This window comes from Callospermophilus lateralis, unplaced genomic scaffold (assembly GCF_048772815.1).
Source record: "Callospermophilus lateralis isolate mCalLat2 unplaced genomic scaffold, mCalLat2.hap1 Scaffold_190, whole genome shotgun sequence".
Classification (NCBI taxonomy): domain Eukaryota; kingdom Metazoa; phylum Chordata; class Mammalia; order Rodentia; family Sciuridae; genus Callospermophilus; species Callospermophilus lateralis.
This window is the reverse complement of record NW_027512918.1, coordinates 1,625,652-1,644,568: the sequence shown is the minus strand read 5'-3', so window position 1 is coordinate 1,644,568 and position 18,917 is coordinate 1,625,652. Positions and strand designations below refer to the sequence as shown.

Here is an 18,917-nt window from a genome sequence, read left to right as displayed (position 1 = left end):
AAATGCAAGAAGATTTAGAAGAAAACTGATTGGGCCATGAGATCCTTAATCCAATCAGTGAATAAGTTCCCTGATGGGATTAATTGAATGGTGGATAAAAGTGGGTAGGGTGTGACTGGGTGAGGTAGGTCATTAGGGCATGCCTTTGGGGTATGTATTTTGTATCTCACAAGTGGAGTTGCTCTCTCTGCTCTCTGACACTGTGAGCCACTTCCCTTTGCCATACTCTTCTGCCATGATGTTCTGCCTCAACTCAAGCCCTGAAGAATGGAGCTGGCTGTCTATATACGGACACCTCTGAAACCATGAGCCCCCAAATAAATTTTTCCTCCCCTAAAATTGCTCTTTTCAGTCACAGCAGAAAAAATTCTGACTAAAATAATGGGCAATTATTGAATAACAGAAATTTATTTCTCAAGTTTTAAAGGCTGGGAAGTCCACGATCAAGGTTGTGGCAGATTTAGTGTCTGGAAAGGATGGCTATCTGCTTCTAAAAAGGCACCTTGTGGCTATGTCCTAAAATGTGGAAGGTGTTAGAACATAAAGAACCTAGTTAATTCCCTTCAGCTCTTTTATAAAACTCTAGTCTGTTGATGAAGTCACAGTTTCATGGCCTAATCACTTTCTGAAGGCCCACCTCTTAATACTTTTTCATTGGGGATTAATTTTCAACAGGAACACAAACATTCAAACCATGTTGACCTACAACCATGCTAATTCCTCTGTCAAAATGCAGTTCATTGAGACCTTAATATTTGCCATTCCATAGAAAGTTATGCTGGTTCACAGTGGGCTAAGTGAATCTTATGAGTGGTAAGTGGAAAGCAAACTCAATGCTCTAGGGTGACACACGCATGTCAGAAGGTTGGAGATAAACTCCATGGAAGTTGTGTCTGCAACACTACTGAAGTTTTTAGGGACTGAATGATAGTCTATTTTTTTTTTCCTTTGGATCATAATTAAGCTAGTTGGTAATATTATCTCATTTTTAAACCGGAAGGTGTAGCTTCATTTTATATAGTAATTTTTTTCTAATTTGTTAATTCTTATTTTCAAATTATCTTTACTAATCTATTGTTTTTGCTTTCTAATACTTTCTACATACTGATAGGAATTGCCATTATTTGAAAAATAATTGTCATTATTTACAAAATTGTTCTCCAAATGAATTGCATAAATTAATACTCCCTTCCAGACACTATAAAACACCACATGCATTAACAAGCCTCAAGTCCAATGTCATCGTTCTTCATAACAGTAGTGAATTAGATATGTAGAAAATCCTATACATTATTATTTTATTAGCATGGGTAAATCTGAATTTCCTTTCTTGTTTTTTGGCTGTTTATATGTTGCCTTTTTTTTTCATCTTACTCACTTTTAGGTACTCTTTAATTTAAATGACTAATAACTGATTATCTAATTTAATTTATAAAGTCATTAGTGAATCCATTATTATTTTCTGATGTTTTTCTTTTTCTGTTTTCCTTTTTATTTCTACATAGTCTTATAAAGATATTTGTTAAAATGTTAATATATTCACACACACAAACATATCTTCCTTTATTGTATTATTTCCAGTCCAATGTTATACTTAGAAAATCTTTTTCCTCATTATAAAATTATTCACTTATAAAAAAAATTCACTTATGGTTTCTTACAGCACTTCTAGGGTTGCACTTATTGCATGTATATATGTAATATTTCTTAATTTTAGTGTAAGAAATAAGGTAATCATCTAGATTTATTTTCTTAATAGTTAGCCAATGTGCTATATATTTCATACTCCTTATGTATATTAGTAATAGGGATAGTCTAATTTACAAGGAGACCATAAGAGCTTTGTATTCTTTTGACCATATAATTGAAATAGAATTGTTTTGGAAACAAGAGAGTTCTTAGAGGTAAACTCTCAATCTCAGAAAAATTGGTAAAGTAACTTATAAAAAAATTAAAAGAATACCAATTATTTTGAGTTAGCTGACTTCTTTTCAATTTTTTTAGTCAAATTTTTATCACAAATTATTTTATCATTTACAGGAAGAAAAAGAATATTAACAATATTTGCTTTAAGCACATTGCCAGGTTGTTCTTCAAATGCATTTTACAAACCTGGGATAAAGGAATAGTAAGTATGCAGTTCAAATTTACAGTATCTATAAAACATTGTGAAAAGTATAACACTCTGTTTTCCCCAAGAAGTGTATACTATTGTTAAGGAGATAAGATTTGAAATGGTAGATGATGGAAACAGCAAGGTGAAAGGGGATGTTAAAGAACATTTAAGGAAGGGTATAGGCCACTTAAAAGGAGATTGTTTCATAGACTCAATAACATCATCAAAGACCAGGCTTCTCTTCTCCTTCTAATGTCCCATGTGGAGAAAGTGGTTTCTGTCTTTGTGTCTTGGCAGGAAAGAGGAGGAAGGGTAAGAAGGAAGGGAAAGCACCTACGTCAGAAAATTGAAAACTTTCTCAGAAAGGGTTACTTTATATATTTTGGCCCCAGGTTGATTGTGTATCCACCCTCAGCTGTGAAGGAGCCTGGGTAAAGCAATATATATACACAAACATACATACACACACATACACACACACACATGCACACACTCTCACATAGCCAAATATAACTGTGCTGTGTTAGTAGGGAAGAAGAGATAAAATGAACTTTGAAAAGGGAAACAGCACTGACTCCAGTTGAGAGTTTTCAATTTATTGCTCACCTTGATAAGAGAGTCGTTTCTGGACTGCACATTAGTGCCTCCCCTATAAAATCCTTCAACCGTTCCCTTTCACATCTGAGGGACATAAAAACACATAAGAATAGGTTACAAGTCCTTTCTAATTTAGTCATTTTCTACTTCACCATCTTCATCTCTTTCCCCATTCTCATCAAGACACTTTCTCACAGGAAGCTTTGCGTTTCCCTGACTTGACCACACTCTTGCATTTCACTGCCCTTGTACAGGCTCAAATGTCTGTTCTGCTTCGTGAATTTGTTCCCATTCGTCTTAGTTTATTTTGCACTCTACAACAGAATATCACAGATGGTATAATTTGTAAAGAAAAGAAATTTATTCCCCATAGTCCTGGAACCTGAGAAGTCCAAGATCAGGGTTCCATCATGGTGAGTCATCCCTTGGTAGAGGGCATCACATGGGGAGAGCAAGGGAACAAGCCAACTCAAGTCTCTCTTCCTCCATTTACAAATCCATTCATCCCATCATGGGCCTCCATCTGCATGACTTCATCTAACCCTACCTCCACCCTAAAGCCCCTCCTCCAAATATTATCTACATGTGTATTAAAGGATTAATTTTACGATGTATAAATTTTGAGGGGTCATATTAAAACCACAGCACCATCTTTTAAATCCTCCAGCCAACTTCCACTTCCACTTCAACATTTAAGTTTAACAACACTTTTTTTTTCTGTATGCTTTTCCCAAAATCACAGATAGATATGTTCCCTTTTAGTAATCCCACGAATGCCAATAAGTACTTATAACACTGTTTTGTTGTTGTTGTTGTTTGTTTTTTTCTTTTTGCACTGGGGATGGAACCCAGGGGTGTTCTACCACTGCACTACATCCTGAGATCTTTTGTTTTGTTTTGTTTTGTTTTGTTTTGGGGAAAGGTCTCACTAAGTTGCCCAAACTGGCCTCAAACTCTTGATCCTCCTGCCTCAGCCTCTTGAGTTGCTGGGATTGCAGATCTATGTCACTACACCTTGCATCACCCTTCATTTGGAAAAGCACACTGCAATAGAAGGTGTTTGCTTATTTGTGTTCTCCCCTACTCTGAGTTCCTTGGCCTTGTTATCTTCAGAATCTACCATAAAAATTGGCAGATAGCATAAGCTTAGGAAGTGTTTGTTGAATAAGTGAATGAGGCTCTATCACCTCATGCTTTTAATAACATGTCTCAAAATATAGGAAACAAAATTGCAAATATTATTTTAAAAGTCAACAAATCCATAATCCTAGTGGGAGTTTCTCATTTACCTCTTCCAGTATTTGTTAGATTAAATATCCAAAAGTCAGTGTGCATGTAAAGTGCTTCAATAACAAGTTTAACAAACTTAATTGACATATATGAAACAAAACAACTGTAGAACACTTATTCTTTTCATGTAGATTTGGGACATGTGCAAAAATGTACTATTTAGTTGGGTGAGGTAGTCTGTAATCCCAGCAGCTCAGAAGGCTGAGGCAAGAGGATTGTGAGTTCAAAGCCAGCCTTAGCAAAAGTGAGACACTAAGCAACTCAGTGAGACCTGTCTCTAAATAAAATGCAAAAAAAGGCTGGGGTTGTGGTTAAGTGGTTGAGTGACCCTGAGGTCAATCCCCAGTACAAAAAAAAAATACTATTTACCTGGTCATAAAGCACATTTAAACAAATTCAATGAATGAAGTAATACAAAGAATGTACTCTAGCAAAAATACTAGAAATTAATAAAATATTACTAGATAACCATTTATAGGCTTTATTTTACACATCGAAATACATAGTTTTAATTTTTGTATGTGAGATATAAATCAAAGTTCTTTTTAAAACTATGGATATCCAATTGTTGTTTAACATAGTTTCTTTAAAAGATTATCCTTTCTTTACAGAAGATATAGTTTTGAACCGTGTGTACTTTGTCAAGAGTCAGTTGAAAATATGTATGGTCATATTTCTGGACAATATATGTATGTATGGTCCAATTTTGTCTCTGATAGTCTTGTCTATTTTCATAGCAGCAGCACACTCTTGATAGTGTAGCTTTAACATGTCTTTAAATTAGATAGTAAGTCTTCTAACTTACTTCTTTTCCAAAGTTGTATTAATTAAATACATTGCATTTCTGTGTAAATTTTAGAATCAATGTCATTTAATGCCCACCCTCAGCCCCCCAAAAAAGGTCTTTTGTAATTTTTCTTGAGAATACATTGAAATCCTTAGATAAAGTTTGGAGACAACTGACATTTTAACAAAACGGAGTCTTCTGATCTATAAACATGCTATTTCCTTTTTTTTTTCATATGGGGGATTGAACCCAAGGGTACTTAATTACTGAGCCACATCCCCAGCCCTTTTTATATTTTATTTAGAGACAGGGTCTCACTGAGTTGCTTAGGGCCTCACTAACTTGCTGAGCCTGGCTTTGAGGATCCTCCTACCTCAGCCACACAGCCACTCCTTCCACCTGTCCCAGCTAAACATGCTATGTCACTTAGTTTATTTAGTTTGTTAAATTCTCACAGATATGTTTTATAGTTTTAAGTTTTCAGGTCTTGAAACTCTTTGTTAGATTAAAACTTAATCTTTTAACATAACTGATGCTATATAAGTCATATTTAAAATTTTCAATTGTTCATTGCTAAAATATAGATATAAAATTGAATTTCAAATAATGATCTGAGGGGCTAGGAAATTTTAGATAATGATCTGAGGGTAGCTCAGTGGTAGAGTACTTGCCTCGCATGTGTGAGGCTCTGTGTTCGATCCTCAGCACCACATAAAAATAAATAAACAAAATAAAGGTATTGTGTCCATTTACAACTGAAAAAAGTTTTGTTTTTGTTTTTAATAATGATCTGATATTCTACAACCTTGTTGAATTCCCTTAGTAGGTCTAGTACTTCTAAATAAATTCCATTTGATTTTCCACATGCACAATACTATGCAAAAAAAAAATGTAATTTCTTCTTTTTCAATCATATAGCTTTTATGTCTTCTCCTTGACTATTGATTGCACTGACTAGAATCTCTAGTAAAATGTTGAGCAGAAGTGGTGGAGGTAGCCATTCTCACAATGTTCTGGTCTTAGGGAGCAAGCATTTGATCTTCCACTGCTAACTAAGTCTGTTGTTGGTAGTAGGGTTTTGAAGATGGCATATATATTGTAATTAAGGAAGTTTCTTTCTATTCCTAGTTTGCTGAAAAGTGTTGTTTTTCTCTTCCCTCACCCCTCCTCTCCTTCTCCTCTTCCTCCTCCTTCTCCTTCTCCTTCTCCTTTTTCTTCCTCCTCCATAAGGTATGGAAGTTGGATTTTGTCAAATTATTTTCTGCATCTATTGAGATGAATATCTGCTATAATATTTCACTCTGTTAATGTGGTACATTACATTGATTGTTTTTCCAATGTAAAGAAATGCTTCATTTTGGGGATAAATTCCATATGTCAATAATGTATTTTCCCTTTTAAATGCCATTGGATTTGCTATATTAGAATTTCATTTAGCATGCTTGCTTGTATGCTGGTGATTTATAATGGTCTGTGGTTTTATTATCTTGTAATGCCTTTGTCTGGTTTTAGTAATAGGAATGCTGACACCACAATAAGATGAGATATATATCCCCCTTTTTATTTTTCTGTATTTTAAATTTTCTGATTCTCTGTAGGATTGATATTTCTTCTTTCTTTAAAAGAAGAAATTTTCATAGAATTTACCAGTGAAGCTAGCTGTGCTTGAAATTTATGATATAGGAATAGATAAAAGTTTGTTAGATTGAATAGCAAAAGGAATTTCAAAAAAAGAAAGAAAGAAAAAGAAAAAGGAAAAACAAAAACTATTAAATTGAACTTCCTCAAATTAAGAGCATCTATTCTTTGACAGATACAAACCACTGATTTAAAGTATATGTTTACAAATGACATAGCTAATAAAAGACATAGAGAACTTTCAAGGTAATAATAAAAATAAAAATAAATAATTATGGGCACACAGCATGTTAACACAATGAAAAACAAAAACCATATATGGTCTTCTCAATAGATGCTAAAAAGGTGGTTGATAAAATTCAACATCTCTTCTTGATAAAAACCTGAAACAAATTATAGATGGAAGATACTTCAACATAATAAAGGCTATATACTATAAGTCAATGGCTAACATTATGCTGAAAAGCTGAAACAAGAAAAAGATGCCCACTTTCATTACTTTATTTAACATTGTATTGGAAGTCTTTGCTAGAACACTCAGACAAGAGAAAGAGATATTGGGCATCCATATTGGAAAGGAGGAAGTCAAATTGTCTCTGTTTGCAGATGACATTTTTATATATAGAAAACACTAAAAATCATCAAAATACTGTTAGAACAAACAAATTCAGCAAACTTGTAGGACACAAAATTAAAATAAAAATCAGTAGCTTTTTAAATATATCAATAACAAATTATATGAACTAGAAATCATGACAGTAATCTATAAAACATTGATGATGGAAATTGAAGGGAGCACAACAATTGGAAGCCATCCCATGTTCCTAGATTGTAAGAATCAAAAGTCCACGTGGAAACACCATTAAAATATAAATTCTAGAAGCCTTGTAAACATCTATTCATAAAATAATAGATGCAGAATTTATGGTATGTTTATATAATAATTCATTCATAACATATTATAGATATGCAATGAGTAAATTACAGTAAATATACATATATATATATATATATATATATATATATGATTATATTTTACATTGTATAAAAAAACAGGTTACAAAAGAAATCTTAAAAATTTGAATATCAGACCACTAAAGATGGTGGCGAAGGGAGTGCATCAACTCCGTGTACCGCGTCACTGTGAGGGAAAATGACGAGTTAGAACGGCTAAAAGCTATCTTGTTAGGAATTTCCAGCAAAATTGGGGTGCTCCAAAACCTAGTGGAAGGATTTTCATCACACGAGGCTCAGCTTCGGGGGTTCAAATGCAAGCGATCAGTCCCTACGGAGGGTCTCACTGCTTATTCAGCAAATCGCCCTGCGGCTAGAGTCTGTGGTGCCCCGCTGGGAAACGACGAGCTAGCGGCGCAGAGATGCAGCGCTGCTGATTCTGCGGGCTCCTGCCAGCTGTGTATTTGCTGTGCTCAGAGCTGAATTCTGGGTTTGAGACGGGGAAGGAAACGGTCCAGTTCGGTTCTCCACACCGGTCAGACCACAGAGGAAGCCAGCGGCCACCATCTTGGAGAGCTGACGTCACCATCCTTGTTTTCGACTGATCACAGCTCTTTCAGCTATAGAACAGGTAATTTCAGGCTGACATTTGTCTGCATCTTGCAGACAAATTGCTCAGAATTAGTGCTAATTAACCCGCGGAAACTGCTTCTTGGAGCCTGCTCCTATCGGAATACGCACCGAGCCAGAGCGGCTGAGTTCCGGCTCCCGGAGCTGCTCTGGCCGAGGGCTATAGAACCCGCAGAAACTGCTTCTTGGAGCCTGCTCCTGTCAGAGCAAGCACCAAGCCCGGAGAGGCCGAATTCTGGCTCCCGGAACTGCTCTGGCCCAGGGATGAAGAACCCGCGGAAACTGCTTCTCGGTCCAGGTCCTGCTGAATACTGTGGAGGCCAGAGGGGAGGAGCAGAGCCGCCGCCCATGCCCGGAACAGGCCCAGAGACCTGCCGGCGTGGTATCACGTCACCCCAACTGGAGTGGGTGCCAAACAGAGCCGCTGCCCAAGCCCGGAATAGGCCCAGCGACCCGCCGGCATGGCAGTCACGTCACCCCATTTGGAGTAGGGGCAGGGCAGAGCCGCAGCCCGAGCCTGCAAGGTAGACAGACCTGAGACTGACTGGCGGAACAGGCCCAGCGGTCTGCCAGTGTGGTAGACACGTCACACCAATTGGGGGAGAGGCAGAACAGAGCCGCCTCCCGAGCCCGAAACAGGCCCAGCAGCCCGCCGGTGTTAGGGGCAGAGCAGAGCCGCAGCCCGCGCCCAGAACTGGCCCAGCGACCTGCTGGCGTGGTAGTCACGACACCCCAATTGGAGTAGGGGCAAAGCAGAGCCGACGCCCGTGCCTGCAAGGGAGGCAGACCTGCAACGAACCGGCAGAACAGGCCCAGGGGTTCGCGGGAATGGTAGACACATCACACCAATTGGAGGAGGGACAGAGCAGAGCCGCTGCCCGTGCCTCCAAGTTAGGCAGACCTGCGACCTACCGGCAGAACAGTCCCAGCAGCCCGCCAGCGTGGTAGACAGATCACCCCAATTGGAGGAGGAGCAGAACCGCTGCCCACCCCTGCAAGGGAGACTTTTCAACTATACAAGAGCAATATAAATATATAGGAGGAAAATTTTAAAAACACAACAGTTTCACCAAGCAGAAAGAAACACGAGCAATATGAAAAGACAAGAAAAGAAAGGACCACAAGCAATGCAGGTCAACTCAACTTTAGAAGAGGTAATAGCTGCAGCAGATGGAATGTAAGATAAAGAATTCAGGATATACATGTTGCAGATGATCTGGAGTCTCAAGGAAGACATTAGACAGCAAAATCAGACAATGAAAGATCACTTTGACCACTTCGACAATGTATTACATAAACAAATCCAAGAAGCAAAAGATCAACTATACAGGGAGATAGAGGTAATAAAAAACAAACAAACAGAAATCCTAGAAATGCAGGAAGCAATAAACCAACTTAAAAACTCAATTGAGAATACTACCAGCAGAGTAGAACACTTAGAAGATAGAACATCAGACAATGAAGACAAAGTATTTCAACTGGAGAAGAACATAGACAGCTCAGCAAAGCTCTTAAGAAACCATGAGCAGAACATTCAAGAAATATGGGATAACATAAAGAGACCAAACTTAAGAGTCATTGGGATACAGGAAGGTATAGAGGTCCAAACCAAAGGAATGAGCAATGTATTCAATGAAATAATATGAGAAAACTTCCCAGACTTGAAGAATGAGACAGAATCCCAAATCCTAGAAGCCTACAGGACGCCGAATGTGCAAAATCATAAGAGATCCACACCTAGACACATTATAATGAAGATGCCCAACATACAGAATAAGGAGAGAATTTTAAAAGCTACAAGAGAAAGGAAGCAGATTACATTTAGGGGTAAACCAATCAGGATAACAGCTGATCTTTCAATACAGACTCTGTAAGCTAGAAGATCCTGGAATAACATATTTCAAACACTGAAAGAAAATGGGTTCCAACCAAGAATCATGTATCCAGCGAAATTAAGCTTCAGGATGGAAGATGAAATTAAAACCTTCCACGATAAACAAAAGTTGAAAGAATTTGCAGCTAGAAAACCATGTCTTCAAAACATCCTCAGCAAAACATTACAGGAAGAGGAAATGGAAAATAACAATGAAAACCAACAGTGGGAGGTAGGACAGTAATGGGGGGAAATAATCAGAAAGGAAAACAAACCATGTTTAGTAACATAAATAAACAAATATGGCTGGAAGAACAACCCATATCTCAATAATAACCCTAAATGTTAATGGCTTAAACTCACCAATTAAGAGACACAGGCTAGTAGAATGGATCACAAAACAAGGCCCAACAATATGCTGCCTACAGGAGACGCATTTGATAGAAAAAGACATACATAGACTGAAGGTGAAAGGTTGGGAAAAATCATATCACTCATATGGACTTCAGAAACAAGCAGGAGTGTCCATACTCATATCAAATAAAATAGATTTCAAGCCAAAGTTAATCAAAAGGGATAAAGAGGGACACTACATACTGCTCAAGGGAACCATACACCAACAAGACATAACAATCATAAATATATATGCCCCAAACAATGGTGCAGCTATGTTCATCAAGCAAACTCTTCTCAAGTTTAAGAGTCTAATAGACCACCATACAATAATCATGGGAGACTTCAACACACCTCTCTCACCACTGGACAGATCTTCCAAACAAAAGTTGAATAAGGAAACTATAGAACTCAATAACACAATTAATAACCTAGACTTAATTGATATATATAGAATATACCACCCAACATCAAGCAGTTACACTTTTTTCTCAGCAGCACATGGATCTTTCTCAAAAATAGATCATATTTTATGTCACAGGGGAACTCTTAGACAACATAAAGGAGTAGAGATAATACCATGCATCTTATCTGATCACAATGGAATGAAACTGAAAATCAATGATAAAAGAAGTAAGGAAAAATCATGCATCATTTGGACAATAAACAATAGGTTACTGAATGATCAATGGGTTATAGAAGACATCAAGGAGGAAATTAAAAAATTCTTAGAGATAAATGAAAACACAGACACAAAATATCGGAATATATGGGACACATTGAAAGCAGTTCTAAGAGGAAAATTCATTGCTTAGAGTTTATTCCTTAAAAAAAGAAAAAAACAACAAATAAATGATCTAATACTTCATCTCAAAATCTTAGAAAAAGAAGAGCAAAACAACAGCAAAAGAAGTAGAAGGCAAGAAATAATTAAAATCAGAGCTGAAATTAATGAAATCAAAACAAAAGAAACAATTGAAAAGATTGACAAAACTAAAAGTTGGTTCTTTGAAAAAATAAATAAAATCGACAGACCCTTAGCCATGCTAACAAAGAGAAGAAGAGAGAGAAATCAAATTACTAGCATATGGGCTGAAAAAGGCAATATAACAACAGACACTTCAGAAATACAGAAGATAATCAGAAACTATTTTGAATCCTTATACTCCAATAAAATAGAAGATAGTGAAGGCATCAATAAATTTCTTAAGTCATATGACCTGCCCAGATTGAGTCAGGAGGATATAGACAACCTAAACAGACCAATATCAATTGAGGAAATAGAAGAAACCATCAAAAGACTACCAACTAAGAAAAGCCCAGGACCAGATGGGTATACAGCAGAGTTTTACAAAAACCTTTAAAGAGGAACTAATACCAATAGTTTTCAAGCTATTTCAGGAAATAGAAAAAGAGGGAGAACTTCCAAATTCATTCTACGAGGCCAACATCACCCTGATTCCTAAACCAGACAAAGACACTTCAAAGAAAGAAAACTACAGACCAATATCTCTAATGAACCTAGATGCAAAAATCCTCAATAAACTTCTGGCAAATCGGATTCAAAAACATATCAAAAAATTGTGCAGCATGATCAAGTAGGATTCATCCCTGGGATGCAAGACTGGTTCAATATACGGAAATCAATAAATGTTATTCACCACATTAATAGACTTAAAAATAAGAACCATATGATCATCTCGATAGATGCAGAAAAAGCATTCGACAAAGTACAGCATACCTTTATGTTCAAAACGCTAGAAAAACTAGGGATAACAGGAACTTACCTCAACATTGTAAAAGCAATCTATGCTAAGCCTCAGGCTAGCATCATTCTGAATGGAGAAACATTGAAGGCATTCCCTCTAAAATCTGGAACAAGACAGGGATGCCCTCTCTCACCATTTCTGTTCAACATAGTTCTCGAAACACTGGCCAGAGCAATTAGACAGACGAAAGAAATTAAAGGCATAAAAATAGGAAAAGAAGAACTTAAATTATCACTATTTGAAGATGACATGATTCTATACCTAGAAGACCCAAAAGGGTCTACAAAGAAACTATTAGAGCTAATAAATGAATTCAGCAAAGTGGCAGGATATAAAAATCAACACGCATAAATCAAAGGCATTCCTGTATATCAGCGACAAATCCTCTGAAATGGAAATGAGGACAACCACTCCATTCACAATATCCTCAAAAATAATAAAATACTTGGGAATCAACCTAACAAAAGAGGTGAAAGAATTATACAATGAAAACTACAGAACCCTAAAGAGAGAAATAGAAGAAGATCTTAGAAGATGGAAAAAAATATACCCTGTTCATGGATAGGCAGAACTAACATCATCAAAACGGCGATATTACCAAAAGTTCTCTATAGGTTTAATGCAATGCCAATCAAAATCCCAATGGCATTTCTTATAGAAATAGAGAAAGCAATCATGAAATTCATATGGAAAAATAAAAGACCCAGAATAGCAAAAACAATGCTAAGCAGGAAGTGTGAATCAGGCGGTATAGCTAAACCAGACTTCAAACCCTACTACAGAGCAATAGTAACAAAAACAGCATGGTACTGGTACCAAAACAGGCGGGTGGACCAATGGTACAGAATAGAGGACACAGAAACCAATCCACAAAACTACAACTATCTTATATTTGATAAAGGGGCTAAAAGCATGCAATGGAGGAAAGATAGCATCTTCAACAAATGGTGCTGGGAAAACTGGAAATCCATATGCAACAAAATGAAACTGAGTCCCTTTCTCTCGCCATGCACAAAAGTTAACTCAAAATGGATCAAGGAGCTTGATATCAAATCAGAGACACGAAGTCTGATAGAAGAAAAAGTTGGCTACGATCTACATACTGTGGGGTCCGGTTCCAAATTCCTCAATAGGACACCCATAGCACAACAGTTAATAACTAGAATCAACAAATGGGACTTACTCAAACTAAAAAGTTTTTTCTCAGCAAAAGAAACAATAAGAGAGGTAAATAGGGAGCCTACATCCTGGGAACAAATCTTTACTCCTCACACTTCATATAGAGCCCTAATATCCAGAGTATACAAAAAACTCAAAAAATTAGACAATAAGATAACAAATAACCCAATCAACAAATGGGCCAAGGACCTGAACAGACACTTCTCAGAGGAGGACATACAATTAATCAACAAGTACATGAAAAAATGCTCACCATCTCTAGCAGTCAGAGAAATGCAAATCAAAACCACCCTAAGATACCATCTCACTCCAGTAAGATTGGCAGCCATTATGAAGTCAAACAACAACAAGTGCTGGAGAGGATGTGGGGAAAAGGGTACACTTGTTCATTGTTGGTGGGACTGCAAATTGGTGCAGCCAATCTGGAAAGCAGTATGGAGATTTCTTGGAAAGCTGGGAATGGAACCACCATTTGACCCAGCTATTCCCCTTCTTGGTCTATTCCCTAAAGACCTAAAAAGAGCATGCTACAGGGACACTGCTACATCGATGTTCATAGCAGCACAATTCACAATAGCAAGACTGTGGAACCAACCTAGATGCCCTTCAATAGACAAATGGATAAAAAAAAATGTGGCATTTATACACAATGGAGTATTACTCTACATTAAAAAATGACAAAATCATAGAATTTGGAGAGAAATGGATGGCATTAGAGCAGATTATGCTGAGTGAAGCCAGCCAATCCCTTAAAAACAAATGCCAAATGTCTTCTTTTATATAAGGAGAGTAACTAAGAACAGAATAGGGACGAAGAGCATGAGAAGAAGATTAACATTAAACAGGTATGAGAGGTGGGAGGGAAAGGGAGGGAGAAGGGAAATTGCATGGAAATGGAAGGAGACCCTCAGGGTTATACAAAATTACATACAAGAGGAAGTGAGGGGAAAGGGAAAAAATAATACAAGGGGGAGATATGAACTGCAGTAGAGGGGGTAGAGAGAGAAGAGGGGAGGGGAGGGGAGGGGAGGGGAGGGGGGATAGTAAAGAATAGGAAAGACAGCAGAATACAACAGACACTAGTATGGCAATATATAAATCAATGGAAGTATAACTGATGTGATTCTGCAATCTGTATATGGGGTAAAAATGGGAGTTCATAACCCACTTGAATCAAAGTGTGAAATATGATATATCAAGAACTATGTAATGTTTTGAACAACCAACAATAAAAAAAAGTTAAAAAAATTTTGAAAATCAGGGAAAATGGAGCCAGTTATTTTTCTACAGCTGTTATGTTTGGGTAGCAAAACCACCACCACAAAACCCAAGAAGCAAACCTACAGTTATAAAAGAGAACAAGAGAATTGGGCAACTAATTAATTGTGGGTATGTTTGTCTCTGGATGGAGAAAATAAATCTGGGGGGACGCATAGTATACATCTGAAATATGATGATATTTTGTTTCTGATCTGAATGTGGGTACAAAAATTTTGATTTATTGTAATTATTTCTGAATTTGTATATTTACATTTATACAGTCATTGTTTGGTATGCCTCACTTCACAGTTTAAGAACATGTAACAGAAAGAGTGGGAGAAAGGAGATAAGTGGTGGAGACAATAGTTACAAGATATAAATAATATAGCTACCTACACAAGAGAAATCTGAAGAAGACCTGAAGTTCTGTTTCATCTAGAAGGGGAGGGAAGCAGTTTGATAATAATTTGAAGATTAAATGAGTTAATGTAAGTGCCTTGCTGGTACATGCCCAAAGTGAAATTCAGTAAGTGTCAATTTTCTTTCTTCAATCATTTTCTCACATGTATATAAGTAGATTGCAAAAATATATTAAATAAGTTTTCAGTGCCAAATCCAGAAGCCCAGTACAACCTCAGTATGCTTAAGGGTTCTTGCACAATCCTGTGTTAGGACAGTTGATCTAGGGCAGTTAAGATTTTGGATACGATAGAATGTGGTAGTGTTTAAACTTAAATGTGTATAATGATCACTTTTAAACAATTAAAGAACAACATACATGCACACACACACACACACACACACACACACACACACTCACAGAGAGAGTTAAAAGGAAGCTTAATTTCACACAGAAGATTTAATAGGCTTGAACAGGGCTTAATTTTCAATTATAAGTTTAGACAAGGTCCAAGTGTCTGTATTTATAAAACAGTATCCAATCATATTAACAAATGATTTAGACTAGATTTTTGGAAACACTGGTTTCACTCATTACAATTGTGAAATGAGACAAATCTGAGTTCAAGTGCATAAAATCTTGGGCAAGCAATTTTTTTTATATTTCATTTTCAACTTAAGAAATGGAAACATCATAGGCTGGGGTTGTGGCTCAGTGGTAGTGTGCTCACCCAGCACAGGTGAGGCACTGGGTTCGATCCTCAGCACCACATTAAAATGAAATAAAGATAAACTAAAAAATAAATATTAAAAAAAAGAAATGAAAGTCACCATAGTTACTACTTCATAGAATTCTTCAATGAATTCTATAAAGTAATATATTTAAAAGGTTTTGGGGCAGAGGTTAGTAAAGAACTTCCTATAAATTTTAGTTATCATGATTAAAATTATTGGTCATAATGATTATAATCTTGTTCAACACTAGTGAGCTGGTATCAACCAGATATTTAACTTTCCACAAATCCTGATCATATGGATTTCAGGATCAAGATTTCCTCATAATTTTATATGCACCTTTGAGGGATTATATTTTTATATGCACCTTTGATGGGGTTATATGTTTAATATATATATATATATATATATATGTATTACATTTTATTCACATTTATTTTTCGCTTTTAGTGTGCTCACAGAAAATTAGAACACCTTAAGCAGGAGTTTAATAGCAATTTTTGTAAGCAAAGTTACATTCCATCTCTAAGTCAAATTGGTCAAATCTTCTCTAGTATTTACAAAACATGATAGACAAGATGCTACACAAAACCATTGCATCTGAAGTTTTTTTTTTCCTTTATTCTCAAAGACAACTTTTAAAAGAAATCATTGTCTGCTGTAATCAAAAACATACCACAGTATAAACAGTAACCATTCCACTTATCACAGCTTGGTTGAGTTTAAAATTTGTGATTAAAAGGTCCAAGATGACTGCAGTTTTACAAAAATGGGCAGGGTGAAAAGTTGCAAATTCATGTGCTTCTGGATATCAAGATTTGTTTTTATACAATAGTCACAGTTAAAAATACCCTGCTGGTAATACATAATTACACTTTATTAAGGTCATAAACCAGCAATAAAAAATAAAGCCTATACAACTTGTAGTTCTACTTAATCACTGACTGGTACAGCTAACATGAGATAAGTGAAAAGTTCCTATGGTTTAAATGAACTCCTAAGACTATGATCTTTTTTAAAAATCTGGGTATTGGTGGTTTTTTTTCTTCTTTCCTTCTTACTCAAGACTTGTAGTGTCGTAAACCTGCCTCACAAAATACATTGTAATAACTTTTCTTTAAAAAAAAAAGACTAAGCCTTTACACCATCATCTCTAGTGGCACATTATCTTGGCAATGTCATGCACCACTTCATTTTCTCTATTGTGGCCCCTAATCACTTCATTTGATATCCCATTTTGACCCACCCATCTCCTTCATATATGGGCATGTCCATAGATTGACAAAGAAAGTTTACATTTTTGAATAAAGATGCAAAGTATGCAAAAAAACATTAATATTGATGCAAAAAAAATAATAAAAAAAGAAAAAAGAAACAAGGCAGAGGAAGGTGTTTTAAGCTCTCCTCGACCAGTTGGAATGGTGGTAACAGAATGATCTGAGATGGGATCTGTGGGGAAAGGGGAAAAAAATTTACTGCTAAAAAAAGTCAAAAAAAAAAAAAAAGGAAGACGAAATGAAAAAAGAAAAAGAAAGAAAAAACATCTTTAAAATCAATCCCTGGTTGTAGACAAGTTCTCCAAAACCAGTACCTGGCACCACTCCAACAAACACATGGGGGAGAAAAGTTCTTCGATTATCTCATAACCTCTGGCCCTTTTACTCTGCCGCCTCTGCTGGGGGCGCTTCTGGACTGCACTCGGGCTGCGCCTCCTGTGACCGGGCTGCGCAGGCAGACGAGGCGCAGGCGGCGGCAGGCTCCTCTGCGGAAGCCACCTCCTGCTCAGGGGGCGCGCCAGACCCCGCGGCGGAGGGCGCCTCACAGGCGGCGGCGCTGGCCCCGGCCTCCACCTTCTCTGCGGCCTTGGGCTCCTCTGCGGCCTTGGGCTCCTCGCAGGCGGCTGGCTTCTCTGGCGCGACGGCGGCCTCCTCGGGCTTGGCCTCCTGCGGGTGGCCACCTGCTGCCCCCTCCTCGCCCGCGGCTGCCTCCTCGCTCGGCGCCACCGCCTGCTCCCTGGGGGCCGCTCCCGCCTCAGCGGCGGCAGCGGCGCCCCCGGAGGCCTCGTCCTTGCCGCCCTCCGCGGTGGCTCTGGCAGCGCCCTCGGCCTCACCGCCCTCTTCCGCCTCCTTCTTGTTCTTCTAGAAGGAGAAGCCACTCAGCTTGAAAGACTTCCTGAAGGAAAAGCGCTTCTTTTTTTTTTTTTTTGGGGGGGGGGTCTCCTTGCTGGGCGAGGGTGTGGCCCCGTCCTCGGCCTTGGGCGAAGACTTCGAGGAGGCGGCCATGGGCTAGCCTGGCTCCGCGACCTCGCCTTCTGCGGCGGCCTCCTTCTCCACAGGGCGTGCTCCAGCCTCGGGGGCGGCGGCGGCGGCGGGCTCATCTTTCTCGGCCCAGGCAGGGGATTCAGCCCTGCTCCCAGCGGCCACGAGCTCCTCCTTGTCGGCGGCGGGAGCGCTGCCATTGGCCTGCAGCTCCTCATTGGCACCCGGCTAGGCGGCCACGGGTGAAGCGTCCCCGTTTACTTTCACGTGGCCATTCTCCTGCCCATTCGCTTTGGAAGGCGAGGAGGCCACACCCGCCTCCCCGGGCCTCTCCGCAGCGGCTTCTCCCTTCGCTGCGGTCTTGGAGAACTGGGCACCCATGATGGCTTCTTCAACAAAGAAACTCAACAGATCCAAGAGGGGAAACAAAGAGCCTTATGTTGGTGTAACGAAGGGGCGAGCAGCAACAGCAGGAGCAGCGGCAACGGCAGGGCGGCACGCACACCGGAGGGAGGGGGTGGGGGTGGTGAGGACAGAACAGAACCGATTAAATACACTCCGATAAAAAATTTTAGTCAAAGAGATCAAAAAGCAGCAGCGCAGGAGGGAGGGAAAAAAGTGAAAAAGTCCAGCACACAAAAAAAGGAGCCCAAGTGTAGTTTTTTTTTTGTTTTTTTTTTTTAAAGAAGTAATAAAAAAAAATCCCAGATTTGTAGCCGCACTGTAGATAAGAGGAAAATGGAGAAATCTCCCTGGTTGCTAATAAGATGCGAGGTCCAATGCCCAAGTGCCTTAATATATTTTCTGATTCTCAGTTCTTTCCTCTCAGAAAAGTTTTGTTCTTTGTTCCATATTTCACGGCTATTCATTTGTCATAATTTAAGTGAAAGGCAAAAATGACCCTTTATTTTTTTTTCTCTTCAGAGTAACTACAATGACAAGACTGTTGCATGTAGCAGAACTTTAATTGAAGGTTGAGGGGCTATCCTAAGTGCTACATTATAAACAATTTGGAATCAATTACATGTTAGATCTGCTA

The 18,917-nt window shown here is 38.3% G+C and overlaps 1 pseudogene; it reads right to left on the bottom strand.

Moving 5' to 3' along the window:
* Window positions 1-17,278: 17,278 nt before the first annotated feature.
* On the bottom strand, window positions 17,279-18,259 carry LOC143387842 (myristoylated alanine-rich C-kinase substrate pseudogene; annotated as a pseudogene).
* Window positions 18,260-18,917: the final 658 nt, after the last annotated feature.